Consider the following 26,753-nt stretch of genomic DNA (forward strand, 5'->3'; position numbering starts at 1 on the left):
TGTATGGTGAAAGGCCTTGATAGGGTGGATGTGGAGAAGATGTTTCCTATGGTGGAAGAGTCTAGGATCAGATGACACAGCCTCCAGATAGAGGGGTGTTCTTTTAGAATGGAGATGAGGAGGAATTTTTTTAACCAGAGAGTGTTGAATCTGTGGAATTCATTTCCACAGGTGGCTGTAGAGGGCAAGTCTTTACATATATTTAAGGCTGAGGTTGATAGATCCTTGATTTTGATTGTTCAGGTAATGAGGGAATATGGGGAGAAGGCAGGAGATTGGGTCTGAGAGGATCATGATGAAATGGCGAGCAGACTTGATGGGCCAAAATGGCCTAATTCTGTTCTTATACCTTATGGTCTTATGGACATGAGCATGTATATTGGTTGATAAGAAGCTTTAAAAAATGTCAACAGCCATAAAGTAAGTGCTGAAATTTGACAGTTGAACATTGAATAGTAGTTTTGGCAGATTGTGAAGGGATGGTGTTTGATTGTTTGAGTGTTGTAACAGGAGAGAATGAATGCAAGTTGCACTTGGAGCTAACTGAGCCTCTGCCAAGTTGTTCTAGCACATTAAGAATTACAGTCCATCCCCATGTTTCACCAATTTGGATAATAGAGAATTCACATATCACCACCAAAACTTTGCAATGTGTTTATTTATTTTTTTTATTGAAATACAATGCGGAACATGCCCTCCTGGCCCTTTGAGCCATGCTGCCCAGCAATCCCCCGATTTAATCCTAGTCTAAGTGATGAAGTGAAAATTACTGGTTTTAATGTCAGGGAACCACGGTAAAGGCTGATTGAAGATCTGCATTAGTTCTTCTACGCTCAAGAGCGTTATTTGGGTGGGAGAGTGGCTGTGATTGTTATTAGGAGAAAAAAGACACCAAGGCTGATTAGTTTGGTGATTACTAAGATCTAAAGTATGGTGGTTACTGGAACTGTGAAGTGTAGATGTGGCCGGAATAGATATGGCTAGGCTGCGATGCAAGCTCATCACTGGTAACTGAAAGAGGAGTGGTCCTTGAATAGAGTGCAGTGCCAGCTATCATGTGAATGTAAGGATTTAAGACAGAGCAGCAGAAGTGGGTGCAACTGTAGCGTAGTGGTTAGTGTATTCACTTTACAATACCAGTAATCACCGATTGGAGTTGGATTCCCATTGCTGTCTGGAAGGAGTTCGTACATTCTCCTCGTGACCATGTGGGTTTCCTCCAATTGTCACATTCCGAAGACATACAGTTAGGATTAATGGGTTGTGGGCAAGCTTTGTTGGTGCCGGAGGCATGGCAAAACTTGCAGGCTGCCCTGAACACATCCTTGGAACGTATTGGTTATTGATGCAAACGATGGATTTCTATGTATATTTCAATTTACATGTTATAAATAAATTAATCAGAATCTAAATAAATTGTAATAATAACAGGAAATGTAAATAGTTTACAGGTTAGACAATGTATGGAGAAGGAAACAGCTAGTCACTAGCTTCCATGTCACTAGTCTTTCATTAAAATTGGTGTGTTTTTATTATCCAACCATATTAATATTCAAAGTCCTGTTAAAATCATTTAAAAAACCTTTTTGTAATTTCCCATGTAATGTGAATACAGCTTGAGTGATATGTCGTCACTAGTGGAAAATACCTCAAGGCACTGGAAAGGTTCCCAGGCAATGCACAGGTCTCTGTGCACCACAAACGGTTCTGAGGTGACCTCACATATATAATGAAGCAGAACTTAATGAAAAATAGAAATAGTCCGGTGTCGATTAGCAACCCAATTTAGATGGCCGGTAAATGGTATAAAGTATTTAGGTATAAGACTTGATATAATGATGTAAAGAATTTATATAAATTTAATTATTTACCACTATTGAAAAAAATTCAAGAAGATCTTGACAAATGGATGATACTACCAATAATATTAGTGGATAGAGTCAATGTTGTAAAAATGAATATATTTCCTAGATTACAGTATTTGTTTCAAACATTACCAATACAATTGCCACAGAAATTTTTTCAAGAGTTAAATAAATGTGTGAGAAAATTTCTTTGGAAAGGTAAGATGTCAAGAATATCATTGGAAAAATTGACATGGAAATTTGAGTTAGGAGGGTTACAACTTCCAAACTTTAAGAATTATTATAAAGCAAATCAACTTAGATTTATTGCATCTTTCTTTGATGAACGAAAACTGGCATGGATTAGAACAGAATTAGATAAGATAGGAGAAAATACACCCGAAGATTTTATATATAAATGGGAATCTAAATGGATACGGGAAAAGAAAGAATCTCCTATATTAAAACATTTGATTGATCTATGGAATAAGATAAATGTTGATAATGAAATAAAGAAATCTTTATTAGCAAGGAGACCTTTGTTCCAAAACAGACTTATTCCTTTTACAATGGATAATCAACTCTTATATAATTGGTACCAAAAAGGGATTAGATCTATAGGAGACTGTTATGAACGAGGTATATTGATGTCATTTGAACAACTAAAGAATAAATATAAAATATCAAATAACACTTTCTTTTGTTACCTTCAATTAAGGGCTTACTTAAAAGGCAAACTGGGTCAAACAATGTTTTTGCCAAAACCCAATGAAATTGAAATTTTAATTCAAAAAGGAAAAATTAAAAAATTTATTTCTTGTATGTATAATTTGATTCAAAAACAGACAATTTAACAAGGAATCCACAAGTCAAAACAAAAATGGGAAATGGATCTGAATATTAATATTGATGAAACAAATTGGTCAAGACTGTGTCTTGACAGTGTGACAAATACAATAAATGTTCGACTTAGATTAGTACAATATAATTTTTTACACCAATTATATATTACACCGCAAAAAATAAATAAATTAAATTCAAACTTATCTGATCAATGCTTTCGGTGTAATCAAGAAATTGGTACTTTCTTACATTCTACTTGGTCTTGTTCTATAATTCAACCTTTTTGGATAAATTTAAGAGTCTTATTGGAACAAATTACTGGAACTCAACTTCCACATAACCCTGTATTATTTCTATTAGGTGATATTGAAGAGATAAAACCGAAACTTAAACTGAATAAATATCAGAAAGAATTCATAAAAATTGCATTGGCAGTAGCCAAGAAGGCTATAGCAGTTACTTGGAAATCGGATTCGTATTTAAGTATGAATCGTTGGAACAATGAAATGTCTAGTTGTATTCCACTCGAAAAAATTACTTATAATTTAAGTGATAAATATGATACATTTTTGAATATTTGGCACCCTTATTTACGAAAGACAGGATGGCATATTTAGTTGCTCCGATGATAAAGATGTTGATCCCTTGGGGAAAGTAATAAATAAATATACTGAATTTATTTTGAATCTCATGGAGCATGTGGAAACCTTCCAATATCCAGGCAGTTCTTTTTTTTTCAGGTAGGGGTATATATCGGGGGGAAGGGTTAAGGGGAGGGGGAAGGGTAGACATTATCTTTCTATGTAATCACTTTGAAAACTCAATAAAAATTATATTTAAAAAAAAAGAGAAATAGAGTTCTTGTTTGTGTATTGAAAGAGTAGATTCATCAGCATTGGAGTGAACGTATGACGTTTAATGGTATGCTGATCATGAAACAAGCAAAGATCTATCATAACGAAATGTACATTGAAGGTAATGGTGAATATTCAGCAGGCTTATTGCAGAAATTTAAGAAGAGGCATGGCATTAAATTTTTAAAGGTTTGTAGTGATAAAGTGTCTGCTGATCATGAAACAGCAGAGAAATTTATTGATGAGTTTGCCAAAATCATCACCGATGAAAATCAGGCATGCTGAACGGCTGCATCAGTATAAATGTATAATGAACAAGTGTAAGACAAAGACTGCTTACCAGTAGAACATAAATTCAGAGTCAGAAATGATGGCGATCCCAAGCCATCTTATTATATATTCCAAAAACCAAAAAAAATCAAAATCTGAAACACTTCTGATGTTTAAGTGACAAACCATCTGTATAAACCTTTGTTCAATTTTAGTTGTTTACGAGTTGGCTCACATCTCCTGATTTGAGCATTTTGTCTGACTGTGAGCTCCCTGGTTAAATGTGGCCCATTTGAGCATCTTGGTTTCAGCAGAGCATACTTCATAGTTTGTGAGAGCTTGATCTTGGGAACTATCTCCTTTGTGATATCTTAACATGGTTAATTTATTTAGAGGTACAAGCAAATATCTCTGGTCCAACAAGCCCGTGCTGTTAATCACACCCATGTGACCAATTAACCCACCAACCTACAACACACAAAATGCATGAAATATTAACTGTACTTTTTTCCATAGATGCTGCCTGACCTGCTGAGTTCCTCCAGCATTTTGTGTGTGTGGTTCGGATTTCCAGCATCTGCAGATTATCTCTTGTTTGTAACCTACCAACCTGTACACCTTTGGAATTTGGGATGAAAACAGAGCATTCAGAGGAAACCAATGCAGTCACAGGGAGAACATTCAAACTGTTGTTACTGTGATGCTACTGGTGCCCATCAACAAGCTCAAAATAGTTGAAACATGTAATATATTGATGTGAAAACTGGGAAATCTTGGGGTCCAGGAAGCAATTCATCTCAAACCTGAGCAGGCAGTGAGCATATGTCATCATATTGTGATCATCACCAGGTAACTTGATGGTTGGCAATTGCCAGTCAATATCTGTCTCCTTAAAGAATGCAGTAAATCCTGCAATTAATCTGTGGAATTCATTATCATAGTTAGCTTGGAGGCCAAATCATTTGGTATATTTAAAGCAGTGTTTGATAGGTTCTTGATTAGTAACAGCATCAAAGTATACAGGAGAAGGCAGGGAATAGGGTTGAGAGGAATGAAGGAGAGGCAGGGAATACTCGATGGGCTGAATAGCCTAATTCTGCTTTTATGTCTTATGGTCTAAAGGAGATCAAGAAGATAGTTTAAGAGGAGGGATGGTAAATTTAACTGCTATCAGTAGCCTAGAAGCAGGCTGGATTACGATAGACAGTGACAACTGAGATTGATAGAGTGGCAATATATGGGCCTGTGGGCAGTGGTGATTGTCAGGATTTAGGAGGGTGGTGGTAGGTAATATATTGAGATGTGTGAAAGATGCGTGTGCATGAAGTCTGGTAGTTGCCTGATCTGGAGTTGGAATGGTGGTCAGGATTAGAACAATTTGGCAATGGTTCCAATCATAAAAACACACCATACCAATGAAATAGGCATTTTGTCTTCATGAAGAAGCTCTACTATTAATGACTTGATTGCTCTTCTGCATCATCTCACTCATTCTATATTATATATTGTCCTGTCTCACGAACATACTGAGCATATACTTGCAAAATTGTTTATCTTTATATTACAATCTGTCTACCTTTCAATCCTAAATAGCAGATCTGAAATGAATCCCTGCAGTTGCACACTTTTCAAACATTCTTCTAGCCATACCATTTCAAGGTTATTAATAAATATTTTATGTTTGAAGATGACCAAGTCTTATTCTTTTAAACTCCTTGGGATAATGACATAGTTTGCCCAGCCACGCCTCATTTAGTAATGTCTTTCTCCCAGCAAGTGAAAATTCACCAGGCAAGAATATCCTTCCTCAGATATGTAGATGAAAAGTGATGAAATAGCTCAGTCATTATTTCAGGATGACAGTGTGCCTGATCGCTGCAGCCACTTTGGCTCCAACTAATGGTGTAATTGTGGTTCTTATGATTGCAAGACACTGCTGAATATTAAGAACACCAAGTTCCGCAAGTCTACCTCACTAGCAAGTTGTTGTATAGCAGACGAACTTTGAAGCACAGGCTTATTGCATATAATGTTGTTGCCTGCTACAGGCACCCAGGGAAGATGATGTTGGAAGCGGTGCACAAGGAAACAGAAGAACAGAAAGTGCGCTGGTATTCGTGTGAGGCTAAAGGTGAAATCCTGCAGGCCAACTGTCCTGTTGATTCAGCTTTGAAACTTTTGATCGTCAGAAATAACTACACACCCCATTTCCAGAAAAGTTGGGATATTTTCCAAAATGCAATAAAAACAAAAATCTGTGCTATGTTAATTCACGTGAACCTTTATTTAACTGACAAAAGTACAAAGAAAAGATTTTCAATAGTTTTACTGACCAACTTAATTGTATTTTGTAAACATACACAAATTTAGAATTTGATGGCTGCAACACACTCAACAAAAGTTGGGAGAGAGGCATGTTTACCATTGTGTTATATCACCTTTCCTTTTAATAACACTTTTTAATTGTTTTGGAACTGAGGATACTAATTGTAGTAGATTTGCAATTGGAAATTTTGTCCATTCTTTCTTGATATAAGACTTCAGCTGCTCAACAGTCCATGGTCTCTGTTGTCTGATTCTCTTCATGATGCGCCATACATTTTCAATAGGAGGTAGATCTGGACTGGCAGCAGGCCAGTCAAGCACATGCACTCTGTGTCTGCAAAGCCACGCTGTTGTAGCCCGTGCAGAATGTGGTCTGGCATTGTCCTGAAATAAGCATGGACGTCCCAGGAAGAGGCGTCGCCTTGATGGCAACATATGTCTCTCTAAAATCCTAATATACGCCTCAGAGTCAATGGTACCTTCACATACATGTAACTCACCCATGCCGTGGGCACTGATGCACCCCCATACCATCACAGATGCTGGCCTTTGCACCTTTCGCTGATAACAATCTGGATGGTCGTTTTCATCTTTGGCACGGAGAACTCAACGCCCGTTTTTTCCGAAAACTAGCTGAAATGTGGACTCATCTGACCACAGCACACGGTTCCACAGTCTTCTGGTCCATCTGAGATGAGTTCGGGCCCAGAGAACTCACCGGCGTTTCTGCATAGAGTTGATGTATGGCTTCCTCCTTGCGTAATACAGTTTCAAGTTGCATTTCTGGATGCAGCGACGGACTGCGTTGAGTGACAATGGTTTTCCGAAGTACTCCCGAGCCCAGGTGGCTATAATTGTCACAGTAGCATGATGGTTTCTTAGACAGTGCCGCCTGAGAGCTCGAAGATTACGTGCATTCAACAGTGGTTTCCGACCTTGCCCTTTACGCACTGAGATGTCTCTGAATTCTCTGAATCTTTTCACAATATTATGTACTGTAGATGTTGAAAGACCTAAATTCTCTGCAATCTTGCATTGAGAAATGTTCCTTTTGAACTGACTAACAATTCTCTCACGAATTTTGGCACAAAGGGGTGAGCCACGACCCATCCTTGCTTGCAAAGACTGAGCCTTTGATGGACGCTACTTTTATACCCAGTCATGATACCTCAGCTGCTACCAATTAGCCTGCTTAATGTGGAGTCTTCCAAACCGGTGTTACTTGAATATTCTGTGCACTTTTCAATCTTATTTTAACTCTGTCCCAACTTTTGTTGAGTGTGTTGCAGCCATCAAATTCTAAATTTGTGTATGTTTACAAACTACAATTAAGTTGGTCAGTAAAACTATTGAAAATCTTTTCTTTGTACTTTTGTCAGTTAAATAAAGGTTCATGTGAATTAACATATCACAGATTTTTGTTTTCATTGCATTTTGGAAAATATCCCAACTTTTCCGGAAATGGGGTTTGTAGATTACCTGCATCTGAGACTGAATCAGCGTGAGGTGAAGGACTGCTGCACACTCATTTTGACAGAAATGTGGCTCCAGGATACCACCTCTGAAGTGGCCAGCCAGCCAGAGGGTTTTATCTGATTTTGGGTTGACAGAATTCCCATGATCTCTGGCAAGACCCGTGGTGGAGGTGTATGTGCGTTAATGAGAATAGGTGTGTGAACACTTCACAGTGACGACCCACTGTTCACCTCTGATAGAGTTCTTAACGGTTCTATTTACTGAAGGAGTTCACTGCTATTGCTATTTTGACTGTATACATTCCCACTGTGCTAATGCTGGGGAAATGCTGTGTGAGCTTTAAGGTGCCATCAGTGACATCCAAGCAGCACACCCCAACGGTTTCTTTATTATTGCTGGTGACTTCAACCATGCAAACTTAAAAACTGTGCTGCCTAAATACTACCAGCATGTTGAATTTGCTACCAGAGGTGAGAACACATTAGACCTGGTGCATATAGAGCTGCTCCCCACCCCCACCTCAGATACTCCGACAACTTTTCTTTTGTGATAATTCAACAGACCATTGATTAAATGAGTCAAACCAGTTCAAAAGAGAGATGAAGACCTGGCCAGTGGGAGCATTGCAAAAACACAGACAGGAGCTGATTGAGGGAGAGCACTACTTAGGGTCATCATATAAATATTGAAGAGTATGCTCGACATGTGACTGGCTAAATTGAGGATTTCATCGTTGTTAAACGCACCTATGTGAGTGCAAATCAGAAGCCATAGCTAAAAGCAGAGGTCTGGGCATAGCTGAGAGATTGGATGATACCTTCAGATCAGGGAATAAGATTGCTCTCAGCTCAGCAAGTACTGTGCTTTCCTGCACCATCAAGAAAACAGAACAGGATTATTCACAAAGAATATACAGCCATTTCTGTGACATCGGAAACATGAGGTGCATGTGGCAAGAATTCAGACCATTACGGACTACAAGTCCACCCTGCATGTCAACAACAGTGATGCCTCTCTTCTTGATAGGCTGAATGTATTTTATACTTGGTTTGATGCATGGAATGACGTGCCAGTGAGGAAGGCCCCCTTCTCTCTAAAGAAGGTACTCTGCCTGGCTGCAGCTGATGTGAGGAAGACCCTAGCCAGATGAACCGACTTAAAGCTATGGGACCTGATAACATTCCTGGTCAGACTCTGAAGGCCTGTACAGCCCAGTTAACGGAAGCTCTAACAGACGTCTTCAGCATCTTTCTGGAACAGTTGACTGGTCCTGGAGGCTTTAAGGTAGCTATCATCCCAATACATAGGATGGCACCAGAAACCTGCCTCAACAATTATCATCCAGTAGAACTGACCTCAACGATAATGAAGTGCTTTGAGCAGCTGTTTATGGATCGCTTTGGACCACTTCCAGTTTGCTTGTCGCTCCAGTCAGTCCATGATGATGCCATAGCCTCCGCACTCCAGTCTGCCCTGAAACACCTGGAAAATGGTGTCTCATACGACTTCATCAACTTCAACTCAGCATTTAATATGATCACTCCTCAGAAGCTGGTTGGGAAACTATCCTCGTTGGGTCTCAATACTTCTCTCTGTAACTTGATCTTGGACTTCTTGACAGATAGGCCACTGTCAGTCTTTATTGGAAGAAACATCTCTAGCTCAATCACGCTGAGTACTATTGCCTCTAGAGCTGTGTGCTCTGTTTAATGCTGTTCATGCGGTTGACGCATAACTGCACTGCATGTTTGCCTAGTCACTCCTCATTGATGATGACTTTATTTCAAAAATCAAGCTAGTGAAAATTCACCCAACAAGAATATCCTTCCTTATCTATGCAGATTAAAGCTGTATAAGATAACTGAGGTGCTCAATGGTTTCAATAAGGCTTTTTTACTCTTACAGTTAAATGTTCTTTGTAGTAAAGGTAGCATGTTGGTCCATGGCCTCCATTTCTGCCAGGAAGAGACCACTCTTAGGTTGGGGAAGCACCACCTCTTCATGTTCCATCTGGGTAGCCTCTAACATGAACATTGATTTCTCGAACTTCAGGAAATTTCTTCCCCCCTCCCCATTTTCCCTTTTTCCATTCTCCATTCTAGTTCTGCTCTTAGCTCCTCTTCTCCTCCCCTGCCTAACACCTCCCTTCATTCCATGGCCCCCTGTCCTCTGCTGTTAGATTCCTCCTCTTTCAGTTATTTACTTCTTCCACCTATCATGTCTGAGCTTCTCACTTCGATCTCCCTTCCCCGCCACCTACCTGTCCTCTCACCTGGTCTCACCTATCACCTGTCAGCTTGTACACCTTCCCTTCCCTTTAGCCTCCTTCCTTTTCAGTCCTGATGAGGAGTTTTAGTCCAAAATGTTGACTGTTCCATAGATGCTACCTGACTTGCAGAGTTCCTCCAGCATTTTGTAAATATACACACAGTTATTGTTGATTAAAAAACCTGATTTGACAGCCCACAATAACAGAAGGAAGCTTTACTTACAGATATCAGGACCACCGATACAAACCACTTCTGTGAGATTTGCAAGTAGTTCTGTTTTTGAATATTGTACCTGATAAATGATCTCACACAAATTGTTTAAAGTCCCCAAGTAATTCTTACTCGAATCAAGAAGAATCTGTGGAGAACCTTTCATAAAGTAAATCCCCAGTTCAATTGTAATTCACACATTCTAATCTGAAAAGTTCAAATGTGTTATCTCTTGAAATTTCCTAAACACTCTTAAATTTCTGCATTTGTACTGTGGAGACCATTCTAACTGGCTACATCGCTGACTGGTATGGCAGTGTGGGGGAGCGGTGCGTGTACAGGATCGAAGTAAGCTGCAGAGAGTTATAAATTTAGTCAGCTCCATCATGGCACTAGCCTCTGTAATAGCCAGGATATCTTCAAGGAGTGATGCCTCAAAAAGGTGACGTCCATCATTAAGGATCCCCATCATCCAGGTCATGCCTTGTTCTCGTTGCTACCATCAGGAAGGAGGTATGGAAGCCTGAAGGTACACACTCAACGATTCAGGATCAGCTTCTTGCCCTCTACCATCCAATTTCTGAATGGACACTGAACCCATGAACACCATCTCACTACTTTATTTCCACTTTTGCACTACTTATTTAGTTTAACTATTTCATATTTATACAATTGAAGTCAGAAGTTTACATGCACTTAGGTTGAAGTCATTAAACTCATTGTTTAACCACTCCACAGATTTCATATTAGTAAACTATAGTTTGGGCAAGACGTTGAGGACATCTACTTTGTGCATGACACGAGTAATTTTTCCAACAATTATTTACAGGCAGATTATTTCACATTTAATTGACTATATCACAATTCCAGTGGGTCAGAAGTTTACAAACAAAATCAAAAGAAATCAGCCAAGACCTCAGGAAAAAAATTGTGGACCTCCAAAAGTCTGGTTCATCCTTGGGAGCAATTTCCAAACGCCTGAAGGTATCACGTTCATCTGTACAAACAATAGTAGGCAAGTATAAACACCATGGGACCATGCAGCCATCATACTGCTCAGGAAGGAGACGCATTTTGTCTCCAAGAGATGAACGTACTTTGGCGCGAAAAGTGTAAATCAATCCCAGAACAACAGCAAAGGACCTTGTGGAGATGTTGGAGGAAACAGGTAGACAAGTATCTATATCCACAGTAAAACGAGTCCTATATCGATCTCGAAAGGCTGCTCAGCAAGGAAGAAGGCACTGCTCCAAAACCACCAAAGCCAGATTACAGATTGCAAGTGCACATAGGGACAAAGATCTTACTTTTTGGAGAAATGTCCTCTGGTCTGATGAAACAAAAATTGAACTGTTTTAGATTATGAAGACATGCAGTCCTCTTTTATTGTCATTTAGTAATGCATGCATTAAGAAATGATACACTAATTTCTCCGGTGTGATATCACAAAAGACAGGACAGACCAAGACTGAAAAAAAACTAACAAAACCACATAATTATAACATATAGTTACAACAGTGCAGCAATACCATAACTTGATGAAGAAGTCCGTGAGCACAGTAAAAGTTCAAAGTCTCTCAAATGTCCCACATTTCACGCAGATGGAGAGAAGGAGGAAAAACTCTCCCTGCCATACCCGACCACAGTCTGGCTCTGAGTCATCTGAAAACTTTGAGCTCTGATCAGCTCTCCAACACCGAGTACTGAGCGCCATCTCTATCCGAACGATTCGACCTCCTTCTCGGTCGCCAACAGCAGGCAAAGGCGGGGATTTTGAGGCCTTCCCTCCGAAAGATTCCCAACCGCGCAGTAACGACAGCAGCGAGCGAGCGGTTCAGAAATTTTTCCAGATGTTCCTCTGTGCTTGGCATGTCCATCTCCATCAAATCAGAATTGTCCACGGCCCCTATTTAACAGATACGATATCATTTTTCATCGGAGGGCTGCGCACGTGCGGTGCGCTGCTTCTCTTTTCTCCTGCTGGCCATAATGACCATCATTATGTTTGAAGGAAAAAGAGTGAGGCTTGCAAGCCAAAGAACACCATCCCAACCATGAAGCATCCCAACCGCATCATGTTGTGGGGGTGCTTTGCTGCACGAGGGACTGGTGCACTTCACAAAATAGATGGCATCATGAGGAAGGAAAATTATGTGGATATATTGAAGCAACATCTCAAGACATCAGCCAGGAAGTTAAAGCTCAGTCGCAAATGGGTCTTCCAAATGGACAATGACCCCAGGCATACCTCCAAGTTATGGCAAAATTGCTTAAGGACTACAAAGTCAGGGTATTGGAGTGGCCATCACAAAGCCCTGACCTCAATCTGATAGAAAATTTGTGGGCGGAATTGAAAAAGCATGTGCGAACAAGGAGGCCCACAAACCTGACTCAGTTACACCAGTTCTGTCTGGAGGAATGGAACAAAATTCCAGCAACTTACTGTGAGAAGCTTGTGGAAGGCCATCCAAAATGTTTGACCCAAGTTAAACAACTTAAAGGCAATGCTACCGAATACTAACAAAGTGTATGTAAACTTCTGACCCACTGGAAATGTGATGAAAGAAATAAAAGCTGAAATAAATCATTCTCTCTGCTATTATTCTGACATTTCACATTCTTAAAATAAAGTAGTGATCCTAACTGACCTAAGACAGGGAATGTTTTCTCAGATTAAATGTCAGGAATTGTGAAAAACGGAGTTTAAATGTATTTGGCTAAGGTGTATGTAAATTTCTGACTTCAACTGTATATACACATACACACACATATACTTAATGTAATTTATGGTTTTTTTTTCCTATATGTATTGCATTGTACTGCTGCTGCAAAGTCAACAAATTTCACGACATATGCTGGTGATATTAAACGTGATTCTGATTCTGCATAGCCTGATTATGCAGTTCACTGTAATTTTGGATCTCACCATTATTACCATGAAATCTGCATGCTACTGACATTCTTGTTTGCCTAATGGATAATTGTTTGACGTTTGAAGTTGTTGACAGATTTGAATCCTTGCAGGGGACTTCAATTTCTTGCCCAAGAGTGAATATGTAGGAAGTCTGGTAGTTGCCTGATATGGATCCGACTTTTTTTGGTGGCACATTTGCAGTCAAAATGGTGGAAGAGGTACTGGGGAGAGAGAGAGATTTATAAAAGGAGTTTTCGCAGGACTTCAGCTTTTTTCTGCATCATATTTGCGACCCATTAGCAGGGGCAAATAAAAATACGGCAGGAGCAAGCATAGTGATGATTGGTGTAGTGGCCATTGTGTGAGTTACCCAGTGTTTTGGCGAGAACAGGCTTGGGTTAGTTAAGTATCTGCTGGGTTTCTTCTTCTTAATTCTTCATTCTTTGTCTGTTAGTGCATAGTTAGAGCCCTGAGAATGGCTTCAGGGAGGGATTAAACTACGAAGTAATTTGGCAAGGGCATGGAAGCCAGAGTGATAGGGCTGTTGGCTTACAAGCAGAGGCAGCGTGTCATGAGGCTGTTAGGAAGGACAGGCAGATGATAGGACAAAATTGCAACCAATGGGATGAGTTACAGTGTAAAGGGGGGGGAACACAATCAAAAAGGGTGACGGATACAGGCCTGAAGGTCCTATATTTGAATGCACATAGTTTGCGGAATATGGTAGTTGATCTTCTAGCACAGTTAGAGATTTGTAGGTGTGATGTGGGCATCACTGAGTCATGACTGAAAGAAGATTATAGTTGAGAGCTTAATATTGAAGGATACACATTGTATCGAAAGGACAGGCAGGTAGGCAAAGGGGGTGTGTGGCTTTATTGTAAAAAATGAGATCAAATCTTGAGAAACGGGTAACATAAGGCCCCCTATCTTAGAAAGGATGTACTGATGTTGGAGAGAATTCAGAGAAGATTTACGAGGATGATTCCTGGAATGCAGGGGCTAACATATGAGGAGCGTTTGTCGGCTCTTGGATTGTATTCATTAGAGTATAGAAGAATGAGAGGGGATCTCATAGAAACGTTTCGAATGTTGAAAGGGTTGGACAGGGTAGATGTGGAAAGGTTGTTTCCCTTGGTGGGTGAGTCCAGGACAAGAGGCCATAGTCTTAGAATTAGAGGGTACCCAGTTAAAACAGAGATGAGGAGAAATTTTTTTAGCCAGAGGGTCGTGGATTTGTGGAATTCGTTGCTGCATACAGCTGTGGAGGCCCGATCATTGAGGGTGTTTAAGGAGGAGATTGACAGGTATCTAATTAGTCAGGGTATCAAGGGATATGGGGAAAAAGCCAAAAATTGGAACTAGATGGGTGAATTGTTTAGCTCATGGGGGAGCTGCAGAGCAGACTCATTGGGCCGAATGGCCTACTTCTGCTCCTTTGTCTTGTGATCTTGTGATCAAAAGATGTAGAATCCTTACGGACAGAGTTAAGAAACTGAAAGGGTAAAAAGACCCTAATGGGAGTTATATACAGATCTCCACACAGTAGCCAGGATGTGGGCTTCAAATTACAGTGGGAGATAGAAAAGGTGTGTCAAAAGAGCAAAGTTACGATGATCATGGGGGATTATACAGATAGATTTGGAAAATGAAATTCATGCTAGATTTCAAGGGAGAGAATTTGCCAAGTGCTTACGAAATGGCTTTTTAGAGCAGCTTCTAGTTGAGCCCACAAGGGGGAGTCAGCTGTTCTGGATTGGGTGTTGTGTAATGAACTGGATTTGATAAGGGAGCATAAGGGAAAGGAACCCTTAGGAAGCAGTGATCATAATATAATTCACCCTGTAATTTGAGAGGGAGAAACTAAAGTCAGATATATCAATATTACAGTGGAGTAACGGAAATTACAGAAGCATGAGAGAGGAGGTGGCCAAAGTTGATTGGAAGGGGATACTGGTATGGGTAATGGCAGAACAGCAATGGCTGGAGTTTCTGAGTGCAATTCGGAAGGTGCAGGAAAGATGTATCCCAAAGAAGAAGAAGGGCGCAAAAGGCAGTATGAGGCTACTGTGGCTGACAATCGAAGTCAAAGCCAACATAAAATCTAAAGAGAGTGTTTATAATAGAACAAAAATTAGTGGGAAGTTAGAGGTTTGGGAAACATTTAATAACAAACATAAGGCAACTAAATAGCCATAAGGAGAGAAGAGATGAATTAAGAAGCTAAGCTAGCTATGAAAGAGGATACAAAAAATTTTTCCAGACATATAACGAGTAAAAAAGAGGTAAGAGTAGATATTGTACAGCTGGAAAATGATGCTAGAGAGGTAGTAATGGGGGGCGGGGGGGGCAAGGAAATAGTGGACAAACTAAATTAAGCATTTTGCATTAGTCTTCATTGTGGAAGACACTAGCAGATGGCTGGAAGTTCAAAAGGATCGGGGGCAGAAGTGAATGCAGTTACTAGGGAGAAGGTCCTTGGGAAATTGAAAGGTCTGAAGGTAGGTAAGTCATCTGGACCAGATGAAGTACACCCCAAGGTCCTGAAAAAGGTAGCTGAAGAGATTGTGGAGGCATTAGTAATGATCTTTCAAGAATCAAGGGATTCTGGTATGGTTCCAGAGGACTGGAAACTTGGAAACTCTTCAAGAAGGGAGAGAGGCAGTAGGAATGAGATTTTAGGCCAGTTAGCCTGACCTCAGTGGTTGGGAAGCTGCTGGACTTGATTGTTAAGTATGTGGTTTTGGGGTGCATGGAAGCACATGATAAAATAGGCCAAAGTCAGCATGGTTTCCTTAAGGGACGCTTACCTGACAAACCTGTTGAAATTCTTTGTGGAAATAGCAAGCAAGGTAGACAAAGGAGAGTCAGTGGATGTTGTGTACTTGGATTTTCAGAAGTGCTTTTGATAAGGTGCCACAAATCAGGCTGTTTGATAAGATAAGATCCCATGGTATTACAGGAAAGATGCTAGCATGGATAAAACAGTGGCTGATTAACAGGAGGCAAAGAGTGGAAATAAAGAGGCTCTTTTCTGGTTGGCTGCCAGTGACTAGTGGTGTTCTGCAGGGATTCGTGTTGGGATCACTGCTTTTCACATTATATGTCAGTAATTTGGATGACAGAATTTGTGGCCAAGTTTATGGACGATATGAAGATAGGTGGAGGGGCAAATATTGTTGAAGAAGTAGGGAGACTGCAGAAGGATTTGGACATATTAGGAGAATGGTCAAAGAAGTCGCAAATGGAATACAATGTCAGAAAGTGTATGGCCAAGTGCTTTTTGGTGGAAGGAAGCAAAGTGTAGACTATTTTCTAAACAGGGAGAAAATTCGGTAATCTGAGGTGCAAAGCATCTTGAGAGTACTCGTGCTGGATTCCCTAAAGGTTAATTTGCAGGTTCAAAGTTCAAAGTAAGTTTATTATCAAAGTACATGTATGTCGCCATATATAACCCTGAGATTCATTTTCTTGTGGGCATACTCAATAAATTCATAAGAGAATAATAACCATAACAACTCCACCAGCTTGGGCATTCAACCTATGTGCAAAAGGCAACAAACTATGCAAATACAAAACTAAAGAAATATTAATAATAATAAACAAATAAGCAATAAAAAACCAAGAATATGAAATTGAGCCCACAGGTTTTGGGAACATTTTAATGATGGGGCAAGTGGAGCTGAGTGAAGTTACACCTTTTGATTCAAGAGCCTGATATTTGAGGGGTAATAATTGTTCCTGAACCTGGTGGTATGAGCCCTGAGGCTCCTGTACTTTTTTTCTGATGGCAGTGAGAAGAGAGCATGATGTAGGTGGTGGGGGTCTTGATGATGGATGCTACTTTCCGGTGGCAAAGCTTTGTGTAGATATGCACCGTAGTGAAGAGGAACTGAGCTGTATCCATTACTTTTTGTAGGATCTTCCTTTCAAGAGCATTGGTGTTTCCATACCAGGCTATGATGCAACCAGTCAGTATACATACTACCACACATCTATAAAAGTTTGTCAAAGTTTTATATGTCATGGCAAATATTTGCAAACTGTTGTGATTTCTTTGTAATTGTACTTGCATGCTGAGCCTAGAACAGGTACTCTGAAGTGATAACACCAAGGAATTTTAAGTTGCTGATCTTCTCACCTCTGATCCTCCAATGAGAACTTGCTCATGATCCTCTAGTTTCCTCCGCCTGAAGTCAATAATCAGCTTCTTGGTCTTGCTAACAGTGAGTAAGAGGTGGTTGTTATGGCACCACTCATAAGAACAAACATAAAAACATAAGAAATAGGAGCAGGAGTAGGCCATCCATTCAATAAGATCATGGCTGATCTGTCCATAAACTCAGCTCCATCTACCTGCCTTTTCCCCATAACCCTTAATTCCCCTATTATGTAAAAATCTATCTTATCTAACTGTATCTTAAATATGTATGGTGAAGGGGCCTCAACTGCATCCCTGGGCAGAGAATTCCACAGATTCACCACTCTCCTCATCTCCTCATCTCCGTCTTAAATCTTCTCCCCTGAATCTTGAGGCAATGTCCCCTAGTTCCAGTCTCACCTACCAATGGAAACAACTTTCTTACTTCTATCTTATCTATCCCTTTCAAAATTTTGTATGTTTCTATAAGATCCCCTCTCATTCTTCTGAATTCCAGAGAGTATAGTCCCAGGCGACTCAATCTCTCCTCATAGGTTAACCCCTTCATCCCTGGAATCAACCTGGTGAACCTCCTCTTCACTGCCTCCAAAGCCAGTATATCCTTCCTCAAGTATGGAGACCAGAACTGCACACAGTACTCCAGGTGCAGCCTCACCAGTACCCTGTATAGTTGCAGCATGACCTCCCTGCTCTTGAATTCAGTCCCTCTAGCAATGAAGGCCAACATTCCGTTTGCCTTCTTAATAACCTGTTGTACCTGCAAGCCAACTTTTTGCGATTCATGAACAAGCACTCCCAAGTCTCTCTGCACAACAGCATGCTGCAATCTTTCAGCATTTAAATAATAATCTGTTCTTCTATTATTCCTTCCAAAGTGGATGATCTCGCATTTACCAACGTTGTATTCCATCTGCCAGACCTTGGCCCGCTCACTTAACCTATCTATATCCCTCTGCAGACTCTCCACATCCTCTGTACAATTTGCTTTTCCACTCAGTTTAGTGTCATCAGCAAATTTTGCTACGCTACACTCAGTCCCCTCTTCCAAATCATCAATGTGAATGGTAAACAGCTGCGGGCCCAGCACCGACCCCTGCGGCACCCCACTCACTACTGACTGCCAACCGGAGAAACACCCATTTATACCAACTCTCTGCCTTCTATCGGTTAACCAATCCACTACCCATGCCAATACACTTCCTCCGATTCCGTGCATCCGTATCTTATTGCGGCACCTTATTGAACGCCTTCTGGAAATCCAAATATACGACATCCACCCGTTCCTCTCTATCCACTGCACTCATTATGTCTTCAAAGAACTCCAATAAGTTTGTCAAACAGGACCTGCCCTTCCTGAATCCATGCTGCGTCTGTCTAATGGAACCACTCCTTTCTAAATGTTTCACTATTTCTTCCTCAATGACAGCTTCGAGCATTTTCCCGACTAAGATGTTAAACTTACTGGCCTATAGTAGCCTGTCTTTTGCCTACATCCTTTTTAAAAAAGTGGCGTGACATTTGCTGTCTTCCAGTCTGCTGGGACCTGCCCAGAGTCTAGAGAGTTTTGGTAAATGATTACCAACGTGTCTACTGTAACCTCCGCTAATTCCCTCAGCACCCTGGGATGCATCCCTTCAGGACCAGGGGACTTATCTACCTTCAGGCCCTCTAGTTTGCTCATCACTATCTCTTTCGTGACAGTGATTTTATTGAGGACCTCACCTCCTATTTCGTCTATAACATTCTTCTTTGGCATCTTAGACGTCCTCCACCGTGAAGACTGACACAAAATAGTCGTTCAATGCCTCAGCCATTTCCTTATCACCCAATATCAATTTCCCCTTATCGTCTTCCAAGGGACCTACGTTGACTTCAGCCACCCTCTTTCGCTTTACATATTTACTCAACTAAATTTTCAATCTCCCTCCTATGTACTGATTTGTCTCTACCTTTGATTCGCCCCTGACAGTAGTATTGTCAGCAGACCTAAATATGGCATTAGAGGTGTGCTTATCCACACAGACATAAGTGTAAAGTGAGTAGAGCAGGGGGATAAGGACATAGCCTTGTGGTGCATCTGTGATGATGGAGATTATGGAGATGTTGTTGTTGTTAATCCAGACTGGCTGTGATCTTCAAGTGTCAGAGGGTGGTGATCCAGAGCACCAACAAGTGGAAGGATGGGGACGAGGGTAGATGTCAGAGCCAGTAAAAGCAGGTGGGAGCTAGGTAATAGATATGATGGGAGGGATATTTTGAAGTGTGCATATTTTCATGTGAGGAGTACTTTTGATAAAGATGATGAATAGAGCATGGATCAGTACATAGAAATATGAAGCAGTGACCATCAGAGAGACTTGGTTGAGAGAGGGACAGGAGTAGGTGTTTAAAGTCCCAGGGTTTGGATGGTTTAGAAAAGATAGAGAGGGAGGTCAAAAGAGGCTGGGGGAGTTCTACTGCCAGTCAGGGACAATATCACAGCTGCAGTCAGGGGAGATATAATGGAGTGTGTGCCTATTGAGTCTAAATGAGTAGAACTCAAAAAATGGGAAGGGTGCAATCACTGATTAATGCACCCCCCCCGCCCCCCCCAAATAGCCACCTGGACATTGAGGAACAGATACGCAGGCAGATTAAGGAAAGGTGTAAAATCAATAGCATTGTTGTCATGGCAACTGTAACTCCCCTTATATAAACAGAATCAAATCAGGTTTATTATCACCGACATGTGTTGTGAAATTTATTAACTTAGCAGCAGCAGTACAATGCAATACAATGATAATATAGAAAGAAAAAAATAAATAAGTCAATCAATTGCAGTAAGTATATATATATATATATGTATATTAAGTAGATTAAAAATAGTTTAAAAAACAGAAATTTTAAATATTAAAGTGAGATAGTGTTCATGGCTTCAGTGTCCATTTAGGAATCATATGGCAGTGGTAATAAGCTGTTCCTGCATCACTGAGTCTGTGGGTCCTTCTTAGTGCAAGATGTGTAGATGGGGCAGAATTTGTTAGGTGCATCCAGGAAGGTTTCTTAAATCAATATATAAATAGTCCAACAAGAGGAGGGGCTATACTAGATCTGTTGTTGGGTAATGAACCTGGGAGATGAGCGCCCTTTGAGTGGTTTTTCAGCCCCTTTATGGACCAGTGAACACAACTCTTTCAGTTTTAAGATAGCTATAGATAAGGATAAGTATAGACCTTGTACGAGGATATTAAATTGGAGCAAGGCAAATTACAAGAGCACTAGACAGGAACTAGGGAGAGTTAATTGGGAATAGCTGTTTTTGGTCAAGTACACATCTGACATGTGGAGGGTGTTGAAAGACCAACTCACAGAGTACAGGACAAATATGTTCCAGCCAGCAGGAAGAACAAGATAAGAGAACTTGAATGTTGAGAGAGGTGATGAATTTAGTCAAGAAGTAAAAGGAAAATTAGGTAAAACTTAGGAACACACACAAAATGCTGGAGGAACTCATCAGGCCAGGCAGTATCTACGGAAAAGATTGCAATCGACGTTTCGGGCTGAAACCAGTCCCGCTGAAGGGTGGACCTGAAATGTCGACTGTATTCTTTTCCGTAGATGCTACCTGGCCTGCTGAGTTCCTCCAGCATTTTGTGTGTGCTGTTCGGATTTCCAGCATCTGCAGATTTTCTTTCGTATTTAAAACTTAGGAAGGTAGAATCGAACAGCGCCTTTGAGGATTATAAAAAAGCAGAAAAGAACTCAAAAAGAGAATTAGGAAAGCCAGGAGGGGTCATGAAATGTCTTTGGCAAGTCAGATTAAAGAGAATCACAAGGCATTCTATACTGTACATATATCAAGACCTTATACCCTGTCCTTAAATTCGCTTGGGCCATCTCTGACACATTCCTCCTCTTTCTTGATCTCTGTCTCCATCTCTGGAGACAAACTGTCAACCAACATATTTATAAATCCAGGACGTCTGAGATATCCTCCTTCTCTAAAGAATGGGATTTATCTCCCTCTGCTATTGATGCTGCCCTCATTTGCATCTCCTCATTTCCCATACATCTGTGTTCACCCTATCTTCTTGTCATCGTAATGGTGATAGAAACATAGAAAACCTACAGCATAATACAGGCCCTTCGGCCCACAAATCTGTGCTGAACGTGTTCTTACCCTAGAAATTCCCTCGGGTTACCCATAGCTCTTTATTTTACTAAGCTCCATGTACCTAACCAGGAGTCTCTTAAAATACCCTATTGTGTCTGCCTCCATCACCGTTGCCAGCAGCCCATACCACTCTCTGCGTAAAAAGCTTACCCCTGACATCTCCTCTGTACCTACTTCCAAGCACCTTAGAACGGTGCCCTCTCGTGCTAGCCATTTCAGCCCCAGGAAAAAGCCTCTGACTATCGACACGATCAATGCCTCTCATCATCTTATACACCTCTATCAGGTCACCTCTCATCCTCCGTGGCTCCAAGGAGTAAAGGCCGAGTTCACTTAACATATTCTCATAAGGCATGCCCCTCAATCCAGGCAACATCCTTGTAACTCTCCTCTGCACCCTTTCTATGGTTTCTACATCCTTCCTGTAGTGAGGTGACCAGAACTGAGCACAGTACTCCAAGTGGGGTCTGACCAGGGTCCTATATAGCTGCAACATTACCTCTCTGCTCCTAAACTCAATCCTACAATTAATGAAGGCCAATGCACCATATGCCTTCTTAACTGGACACAACCTGCTTTGGACTTGGACCCCAAGATCCCTCTGATCCTCCACACTGCCAGAAGTCTTACCATTAATACTATATTCTGCCATCATATTTGACCTACCAAAATGAACCACCTCACACTTATTTGGGTTGAACTCCATCTGCCACTTCTCAGCCCAGTTTTGCATCCTATCAATATCCCGCTGTAACCTCTGACAGCCCTCCACACTATCCACAACACCCCCAACTTTTGTGTCATCAGCAAATTTACTAACCCATCCCTCCACTTCCTCATCCAGGTCATTTATAAAAATCATGAAGAGTAGGGGTCCCAGAACAGATCCCTGAGGCACACCACTGGTCACCGACCTCCATGCAGAATATGACCCGTCTACAGCTACTCTTTGCCTTCTGTGGGCAAGCTAGTTCTGGATCCACAAAGCAATGTCCCCTTGCCTCCTTACTTTCTCAATAAGCCTTTCATGGGGTACCTTATCAAATACCTTGCTGAAATCCATATACCCTACATCTACTGTGCTAAACACAAAATACTCTGCAGATGCTGGGGTCAAAGCAACATGCACAACATGCTGGAGGAACTCAGCAGGTCGGGCAGCATCCGTGGAAATGAACAGTCAATGTTTCGGGCTGAGACCCTTTGTCAGGACTGAAGACGGAGAAGGCAGGGGCCCTATAAAGAAAGTGGGGGGAGGGTGGGAAGGAGAAGGCTGGTAGGTGCCAGATGAAAAACCAGTAAGGGGAAAGATCAAGGGTGGGAGAGGAGAAGCAGGGAGGGGATAGGCAGGAAAGGTGAAGAATGAATATGGGAAAGCACAGTGGGTAGAAGTAGGAAGTGGAACCATGAAGGAGGTGATAGGCAGCTGGAGGAGAGGGTAGAGTGAAACTGGGATGGGGGAAGGGAGGGGGAGGGAATTACCAGAAGTTAGAGAATTCAATGTTCATGCCAAGGGGCTGGAGACTACCCAGATGGTATAAGAGTGTTGCTTCTCCAATCTGAGTTTGGCCTCATCATGGCAGTAGAGGAGGCCATGTATGAACATATCCGAATGGGAATGTGAAGCAGAGTTGAAGTGGGTGGCAACCGGGAGATTCTGTCTGTTGTGGCGGACAGAGCGGAAGTGTTTGACAAAGCGGTCCCCCAATCTGCGTCGAGTATCACCGATGTAGAGGAGACCGCACTGGATTTAATAGAGGACCCCAACAGACTCACAAGTGAAGTGTTGCCTCACCTGGAAGGACTGTTTGAGGCCCTGAATGGTGGCAAGAGAGGAGGTGTAGGGACAAGTGTAGTACTTATGCTTGCAGGGTTAAGTGCCGGGTGGGAAATCTGTGGGGAGGGACGTGTGGACCAGGGAGTCACAGAGGGAATGATCCCTGTGGAAAGTGGAGAGGGGTAGAGAGGGAAAGATGTGCTTAGTGGTAGGGTCCTGTTGAAGGTGGCGGAAGTTGTGGAGGATAATGTGCTGGATCCGGAGGCTGGTGGGGTGGTAGGTGAGGACAAAGGGAATTCTGTCCCTGTTGTGGTGACGGGAGGGTGGGGTGAGGGCCAAAGTGCGGAAGATGGAGGAGATGCGGATGAGGGCAACATTGATGACAGTAGAAGGGAAACCATGATCCTTAAAGAAAGAGGACATTTGAGATGTCCTGGAACGGAAAGCCTCATCCTCGGAGCAGATGCGGCGGAGACGAAGGAACTGGGAATAGTGAATGGCATTTTTGCATGTGGTGAGGTGGGAAGAGGTATAGTCGAGATAGTTATGAGAGTCATTGGGCTTGTAGAAGATGTCAGTGGACAGTCTGTCTCCAGAGATGGAGACCGAGACATCGAGAAAGGGGAGAGAAGTGTCCGAGATGGACCAAGTGAATTTGAGGGTTGGGTGGAAGTTAGAAGCAAAGTCGATGAAATTGGCGAGCTTAGCATGGGTGCAGGAAGCAGCACCAATGTAGTCGTCAACGTAGCGAAGGAAAAATTGGGGAGCGGTACCAGTATGGGTTTAGAGCATAGACTGTTCCACATAACCAACGAAGAGGCAGGCGTAGCTGAGGCCCATGTGAGTGCCCATAGCTACACCCTTGGTCTGAAGAAAGTGGGAAGAGCCAAAAGAGAAGTTATTAAGTGTGAGTACCGGTTCCACTAACCGGAGGAGGGTAGTTGTGGTGGGGAACTGGTGAGGTCTATTGTCCAGAAAGTAGCGGAGGGCTTTGAAGCCTTCTTGATGGGGAATGTAAATGTTTAAGGATTGGACATCCATAGTGAAAGTGAAGTGGTCAGGACCGGGGAACTGGAGGTTATTGAAGAGGTGGAGGGCATGGGATGTATCCCGGATGTAGGTGGGGAGGGACTGAACTATGGGTGACAAAATGGAGTCCAGGTAGCATCTACTGTGCTACCTCCATCAATGTGTTAAGTCAAATCCTCAAAATAGATGGAGTCTTCTTATCCTTACCTACCACCCCATCAGTCTCCATATCCAAAACATTCTCTGCAACTTCTGCTATCTCCAAAGGGACCCTAACACTAAACATATCGTTATCTTCCCCACCTATGCTTTCTGCAGGGATCACCCCCTCTGCGATTCCATTCTCCCATTAATCCCTCTCCACTGATCTCCCGTCAGGCACTAAGCATGCAAGCAGCCTAAGTGCTACACTTGCTCATACGCCTCCTCCCTCACCTCTATTCAGAGTCGCAAACATTTCTTCCAGGTGAGGCAACACTTCACCTACGAATCTGCTGGGGTTGTCCATTGTGTCCAGTGCTCCTGATGTGGCTTCCTCTACAATGGTGAGACCCATAGTAAATTGGGGGACCACTTCATCAAACACCTCTGCACCAACCACCACAAGTGGGACTCCCCGGAGGCCAAATATTTTGATTCCAATTCCCATTCCCATTCCGACTTGTCAATTCATAGCCTCTTCTTGTGCCAAGAGGAGGCTACCTTCAGGGTGGAGAAGCAACACCTTATACTCTGTCTGGATACCCTCCAACCTGATAGCATGAATAGGGATTTCTCCTTCCTGTGAACAAAATTTCGCCCCCCACCCCTTTCCTCTATTCCCCACTCTGACCTTTAATTCTTCCTACTTGCCGACTACATCCCCCGCATTCCCTTCTCCTTCCCTTTCTCCTGTTATCCACTCCCCTCTCCTATTAGATTCTTCCTTCTCCAGCCCTTGACTTTTCCCACCCACCTGGCTTCCACTTACCATCTTCTAGCCAACCTTTCTCCCCTCATCCCACCTTTTAATTCAGGCATCTTGCCCCTTCCCTCTCAGTCCTGAAGAAGGGTCTGGGCCCGAAAAGTAGACTACTTACTCTTTTCCATAGATGCTGCTTGGCCTACTGAGTTACTTCAGCATTTTGTGTGTGTTGCTTGGATTTCCAGCATCTGCAGATTTTCTCTTGTTTGTGAATGTAATGTCCATATTGAGTTAATTAAAACAACACTTTCCCTTCTGCCTACAAAACCATCAGAATTCACTTGCCTGTAGTCAGGGCAAAGTGAGTAGGAATAAGGAACCTTGGTTCTCAAGGGATATTGCAACTCTGATAAAGAAGAAGAGGGAGTTGTATGACATGTATAGGAAGCAGGGAGTAAATAAGGTGCTTGAGGAGTATAAGAACTGCAAGAAAATACTTAAGAAAGAAATCAGGAGGGCTAAAAGAAGACATGAGGTTGCCTTGGCAGTCAAAGTGAAGGATAATCCAAAGAGCTTTTACAGGTATATTAAGAGCAAAAGGATTGTAAGGGATAAAATTGGTCCTCTTGAAGGTCAGAGTGGTCGGCTATGTGCGGAACCAAGGGAAATGGGGGAGATCTTAAATAGGTTTTTTGCGTCTGTATTTACTAAGGAAACTGGCATGAAGTCTATGGAATTAAGGGAAACAAGTAGTGAGATCATGGAAACTGTACAGATCGAAAAGGAGGAGGTCCTTGCTGTCTTGAGGAAAAATAAAGTGGATAAATCCCCGGGACCTGACAGGGTGTTCCCTCGGACCTTGAAGGAGACCAGTGTTGAAATTGCAGGGGCCCTGGCAGAGATATTTAAAATGTCGCTGTCTACAGGTGAGTTGCCGGAGGATTGGAGAGTGGCTCAAGTTGTTCCATTGTTTAAAAAAGGATCGAAAAGTAATCCGGGAAATTATAGGCCAGTAAGTTTAACGTCGGTAGTAGGTAAGTTATTGGAGGGAGTACTAAGAGACAGAATCTACAAGCATTTGGATAGATAGGGACTTATTAGGGAGAGTCAACATGGCTTTGTGCGTGGTAGGTCATGTTTGACCAATCTATTGGAGTTTTTCGAGGAGGTTACCAGGAAAGTGGATGAAGGGAAGGCAGTGGATATTGTCTACATGGACTTCAGTAAGGCCTTTGACAAGGTCCCGCATGGTAGGTTAGTTAGGAAAATTCAGTTGCTAGGTATACATGGAGAGGTGGTAAACTGGATTAGACATTGGCTCAATGGAAGAAGCCAAAGAGTGGTAGTACAGAATTGCTTCTCTGAGTGGAGGCCTGTGACTTGTGGTGTGCCACAGGGATCAGTGCTGGGTCCATTGTTATTTGTCATCTATATCAATGATCTGGATGATAATGTGGTAAATTGGATCAGCAAATTTACTGATGATACAAAGATTGGAGGTGTGGTAGACAGTGAGGAAGGTTTTCAGAGCCTGCAGAGGGACTTGGACCAGCTGGAAAAATGGGCTGAAAAATGGCAGATGGAGTTTAATACAGACAAGTGTGAGGTATTGCATATTGGAAGGATAAACCAAGGTAGAACATACAGGGTTAATGGTAAGGCACTGAGGAGTGCAGTGGAACAGAGGGATCTGGGAATACAGATACAAAATTCCCTAAAAGT

Source organism: Mobula hypostoma, chromosome 3 (assembly GCF_963921235.1).
Source record: "Mobula hypostoma chromosome 3, sMobHyp1.1, whole genome shotgun sequence".
In the NCBI taxonomy this organism is placed as follows: domain Eukaryota; kingdom Metazoa; phylum Chordata; class Chondrichthyes; order Myliobatiformes; family Myliobatidae; genus Mobula; species Mobula hypostoma.